A 6,000-nucleotide genomic window follows, 5' to 3' on the forward strand; every position below is an offset into this window, starting at 1 on the left:
ATTTTCATTCCTGGAGCTTTCATAAGCTAGGAGTTTATGGACTAGGAAGAGTTTTGAATTTTCTCATGCCCAAAATTTCTTGCAAAGTATTAATGTTTTCTGGTAAAAAACATTTATCACTAAAGCTGAACGCTTAGCATTATTTTTGAAGTTCTGAAGAGTGAATCAATTAAGTTTATTGGAAAGGTATTGCATTAAACCCAATCTTAATTCTAAAGTATACTCCCACTTGACTAGGAGATGTGATGGTGTAAGCCTTTACGTATGCACATAGACAATGTCATTGTTGTTGTTCAAATGTTGTGTGAACTATATCCAACCAGTGATGAATTTAGTGTAATTAGTTCATAATTATTTACCATCAAAGATTTAGAGATAAAAATATCTTGTGAAAACACATTATTTGCCATCTTTTAGTAACATGAATTTCAGTAACATGAATTGCAGTAACATGAATCTTTCTAATTCTTTATTACCATCCTTGTACAATAGAATTTATATTTCCTCTCATAATTCTAAAGATGAAACCAGTTTAACGATTACCAAAGGGACATGAAAAGAGGAACTTGCTACAGAGCAAGATAGAATGTAAAAATATGAGGATTTAGAAACATTAATAAGGTTATAGAATCAACCATTGACTTAATGTTAGATTACTATTTATTTGGTAACAGAATGAAATATGCACAAGAATCTTCAATTAATGGTAGAATAACTTAAATAGGCTTGTACCATGGAGTGAGATTTCAACAACTATTACCATACTTTCCTGTTACATATATTAAAACATTTCAAAATATATCCCCAATATAAAAAGATCCATTTCTTCCTTTCTCCTTTTGTCCTTCCTTCAGCTCTTTACAGAGAACTTAAAATTTCTTAAACTAAAAGTATGTAATATATCTATAAAGGAGCTAGTTAGGTGGGTAGCTGGTAGGTAAGGCAGAGACTTAGGTAGACATTCAGATCTCATCAGACAGAGCTTTGTGTCACCCATAACGGAGATTGCTGTCTTGATGCTATAAATTGCAACACAAAGCAACCATAATATATTAAGTTAAATTACCATATACATTAACTATGTCATATTAAGTGTCACACTTTGAGTTCCTGCTTACATCAGTCTACTTTAAAATAATAAAAGCAATTATAGAAGAGTTCCCATTTGAATTTCAAAAAACACTGGTGCTGTGGAAACTTTTTAGAATCTGTGTGATGCTTATAAATTAACAAATATTTTTGAATATCAAGAGCTAATATTAATAGCAATAATTTTCAGATTGAATGTAAGATCACTAAAAATTTGCAGGGAACTATATCAAAAACATTTTTAAAAACTTTTACTACAAAATTTTCTTGATTAGGAAATCCGAAAGGTTGCGTGGACTGCCTGACATGAGCCTCTGGGGAACTAAATGTTACTTAGCTGAAACTTGGCTGCTTTTGCTGTTTGTTTTGTGCCTGAACGAAAGCCAAGTGCTGTAGAATTGTATATCAGGAAAGGAAATTTTCACACAACTCAGTAGTCACAGGTGTGGACTTTTCTTTTTTTTTGCCGGAGTTCCCTGTACTTGTGAATTGTAAACTTCACTGTTCTATTGCTCCATTTCAGCAAATGAGATATTTTTTAGAGCGAGAGATTAATTCCCAAATTAATTTTCCTATATTTTAGTGAAAATATTTACCTAAAGTGAATTACATTGTACTTTATATTATTTTTATTTGTTAAATGAATATATATCATTTTAATGAGTTAGTAGATATATTGAATTTTTATGGTGCTAGAAATGCTCTTTATCTTGAAATGGGCTGTATATTTAAGCAGTTTTTTACTTTATGAATATTATACCTCAATAAAAATTTCCAACATACAAATGTAGTCAATTATAAAATATTTTATTTAGTCTTTCTTTTTTATATATCCATCAATGTTCACTTAATAAATATATTCTGACATTTTGTTTTCATGTCATCTTGCTGTCATATCCATTAGCACCTTTTTCTTAATCTGCTTTGCTTTGCAGAAGGTTGACACTTTGCCCCATATTTTCTGGCTTCTGTTCATGTCCAGCCAGCCTGAATTCCTCCATAAGTAAGGAGAAGATTGGACAATGGGTGGTGACCTTTCCAGTAATTTCTTGCCCAATTTCCTCAGATAGCTCTTACCTTTATGCTACTAGTTCCTACTGGGCAGCCCCACTGTAGCTCCATCTTCTTTTGGACAACTCTGAATTCTCATATTTGGTTTCATCAACTCCTCCCTTCTCCCCTCCAATCTTAATTTTTTGTTGTTAATATCTAAGTTGTCTCATTCTCCCCTGTATGATCTTTTAACTTTCCTTTTCTTTTCTTGTTTTTCTTTCTTTTGATGAGAAAGATTGCCCCCGTGCTAAATTCTGTGCCAGTCTCCTTCTCTATTGTATGTGGGACTCTGCCACAGCGTGCCTTGAGAAGCAGTGTGTAGGTCCACACCTCGGATCCAAAACCATGAACCATGGGCCACTGAAGCAGAGCATGCGAACCCAACCGCTATGCTACGGGGCTGGCCCACCCTTTTAGCTTTTCTATCAGTTTTGTAACCAGGTGTCGTATTAAATCCCATCTATTAAGCTACCTGGCATGGATTTTGTTTTAGTGAATGGACACTGATTTGTACAAACTAAAAAGAAAAAAAAAAGGAAAAACTTTAAATTTAATTTCAAAATTTAAACTTTACATTTAGATACTCTTTTGAGTGTACAGGACAAGGTAAGTGCTTTATGGGTTTTTTCTCCCATATGACAAGCAATTGCTTCCACAACATTTATTTGAATGTCCATCCATACATTCTATCTTATGATGTCATCATAATAATATATCATGATTCTATATAGTCTTGAGTCTGTTTCTTTGCTCTCTATTCTTTGGCTTATTTTTCTACTCTCTCTGATACTACATCCTTCTATTTAACATAGCATTATATTACATTTTGATGCCTCTTTATAACAAATATTTCACAAATTATCTTCTTTAAACTAGTATTGACATTTATTCACTCTTTACCTTTCCATGTGAATTTTAGGAACAGTATGTCAAGTTTTGTGTGAGATTCTGCTGTTATAGCAAAATATTACAATTAATTTTGGGAAAATTGATGCTCTTCTTATGCTTCACTTCCTTATCCATGAATATTGTATATATTTATGTTTGTTTGTTTGTTTGTTTTTGAGGAAGATTAGCCCTGAGCTAACTACCTTCAGTCCTCCTCTTTTTGCTGAGGAAGTCTGGCCCTGAGCTAACATCCGTGCCCATCTTCCTCTACTTTATATGTGGGACACCTACCACAGCATGGTGTGCCAAGCAGTGCCATATCCGCACCTGGGATCCAAACTGGTGAACCCCAGGCCACCGAGAAGCAGAACGTGCAAACTTAACTGCAGTGCCACCGGGCAGGCTCCTGTATACATCTACATTTATTTAAGAGTTCTATGTAATTTAAAATGTTTTATTGTTAAGTAAATAAACCACATATATAGTTACATGGATTCATCTATATCTTTTATATTTTCTAGTATTATGCGCAAGTTGTATACTCAGTTATATTTTAAATCTACATATAAGAGCTAAAAGTTTTTTATATGTTGGTCTAGAATACAGTAACCATACTCAGTACAGATTGCTAGTTGATCTACACAGTCTCCAATTTTTTCTAGTATACAATAATCTCTCTGAATAAAAATGATATATCTTTTCTCCAATCCTTATGACTTTAATTTTTTCCTTTATGCTGTGGCATTGAATCAATCCAGACGTATTGTACTGAACTGAAGCAATTATGGAGGGCATACTTGTTTTGTTCCTGACGTTTTTGGGAAATTTCTCCACGGAAAAAACTGATTATAAGTTTCTGGTAGATATATTTTATCAGTTTAAACAGGTTCAGCTCTCTTCCTAGTTTTCTAGGAAAGCATTTTTTGCTGTTGTTAGTGAAAGAATGCTGAATTTAATTATTTTTTATTTGCTACTTCATTTTTGATAAACATTACCCTATAATCCTTTTGAACATTAGTTTACTGATTTATAAATTCATGCTTTTAATTTATTTTATAGACTTATTATATTTAAAGTTAAAACGTGTAACCATTTGAAACAATAAAAATAATTCAGAAATCTATAAATATCCATGCTTGTATTACATTTTATTTTCACCTAAAAACAAATTTCATTTTCAGAAACCAAACACAAAATTCATGTATCACTTTTAAACTAATACGTATAATAAACTTAATTAAGTCAATATGTATATGCAAGTGTATACACAAACATATACACACCTTAGATCACAATTTTTTTTTAATGCAGCCTTTCCATATGTGTTTGTGTATGTGAAATTCCTGATGAAATAAAACTATGGAAACTATTTTAATGAAGGTGCTAGTATTTATAACTCATAGTTTTTTGGATACTGAAATAACTCTGTATTTGAGTGTCAACATTAAAGGATGGCTTAGCTGAGTAGGGATATGTAGTATGGAAGAGTTCCCTCTTAGTAGTTTGAAGATATAACTTTATTTTGTATTGTATTGTCCCTGACAATAAAATTTGTCAACTGTCAGTCTAACTGTCATTCTTCTTTCTTTTGATTATCTGGTATTTTTTCTTGGTATCTTTAACCAATGTCTTTATACTTAATGTTCCTTAGTTGTACTTCTGTGTCTAAATATAATTTTTTTCTTTATATTCAGAACTCACCTTTTCCCCAGGATTCATGATTTTTCTTCACACCTGAATAATTCTTAGTCATTATCCCTTCAAATTTTGCTGCTTGACTACTTTCCCTTGTGTCTTATTCTAGGATTCCTATTAGATGTTTTCTCAAGCTGTCAAATGTGTCTTTCATTTACCTTAATATTTTTACCTATTTTAAAATTTTTGATATCTGAGTTTTGTTCTTTGAGAATTCTCGGAAAAATTTTAACATTCTCTTATTTTTCCAGGCTAGAATTTACTCCATCTACTAATATTTTAATTGTAATAAATATGTTTTAATTTATATGACTTATTTTATGCTTTTCCTGTTTACCTCATTTTTTAAACTTCTGCCTATATGGTTTTCTACTTTCTTATTCTTTGACGTAATGTCATATCTTCATTTCCTTTTGACATATTTGAAATATATTCACTAATTTTCTGTTTGATTTTTCTTGACTGTCTTTTATTGTAATGAGACTTTTTCTTACAGACTAATTTTATATGTGATTTTTTTAGCTCTTGGAAGTAGTTCAGCTCCTTAATTCTATAATTATATTAAGGGCATAAGGAATTCAGTCTCTAAATTGACAGGCAGCCAAACCCTAATCCCGGATGAAGTCATTTAGAAAGTAAACGTGGGTATACTTTAAAAATACCCTAGAAGACTTGAGGTAGCTGAAGACAAATTTTAATGCCTAAGACTATGCAATTCTCCACATTAAGAACAAAATCCATGACCAAAGTATAGTATAATAATTAAAAATCCAAAAATGAGTTTAAGTGTGAAAATTAAATTTAATTTGGTACTTCTGGTATTCGTTTCAGTAAAAGGTTACTATTATACATTAATACTAAACATTTTAACTGTATTCTCTTAATAGGGAGAATTTTTTCAAGTCATTTCCCGTTTTGATCCATGTGTTTATTCTTTAAACCTGTTGTGGTTGAGTGCTTGAAAGGAGCCTATTATGTATGATGGATGATGCCACTTTGTAAAGGCTGGAAAAGTTATTGAGATGCTACATTTTACACTCTATTTGATGGACTTAAATAGATTATCTATGCAAAGTCTGGAATATAGCTAAGAGGGAAAAACAGACTAACAGCAAGAAATATCTTGTGTCAGCAGAAGGACAGAGAAATCATTGGGTGGTAGCCAATTGCGTGAAAAGGGTAATGCAACTTCAAATCTATCTAAAGTTCTTAGTCAGTCATCTAGAAAATTGTTAACAATGAACTGACAATTCAGGACAGAATATACATACAAGG

The sequence above is a fragment of the Equus przewalskii genome, chromosome 20, assembly GCF_037783145.1.
Source record: "Equus przewalskii isolate Varuska chromosome 20, EquPr2, whole genome shotgun sequence".
Lineage (NCBI taxonomy): Eukaryota > Metazoa > Chordata > Mammalia > Perissodactyla > Equidae > Equus > Equus przewalskii.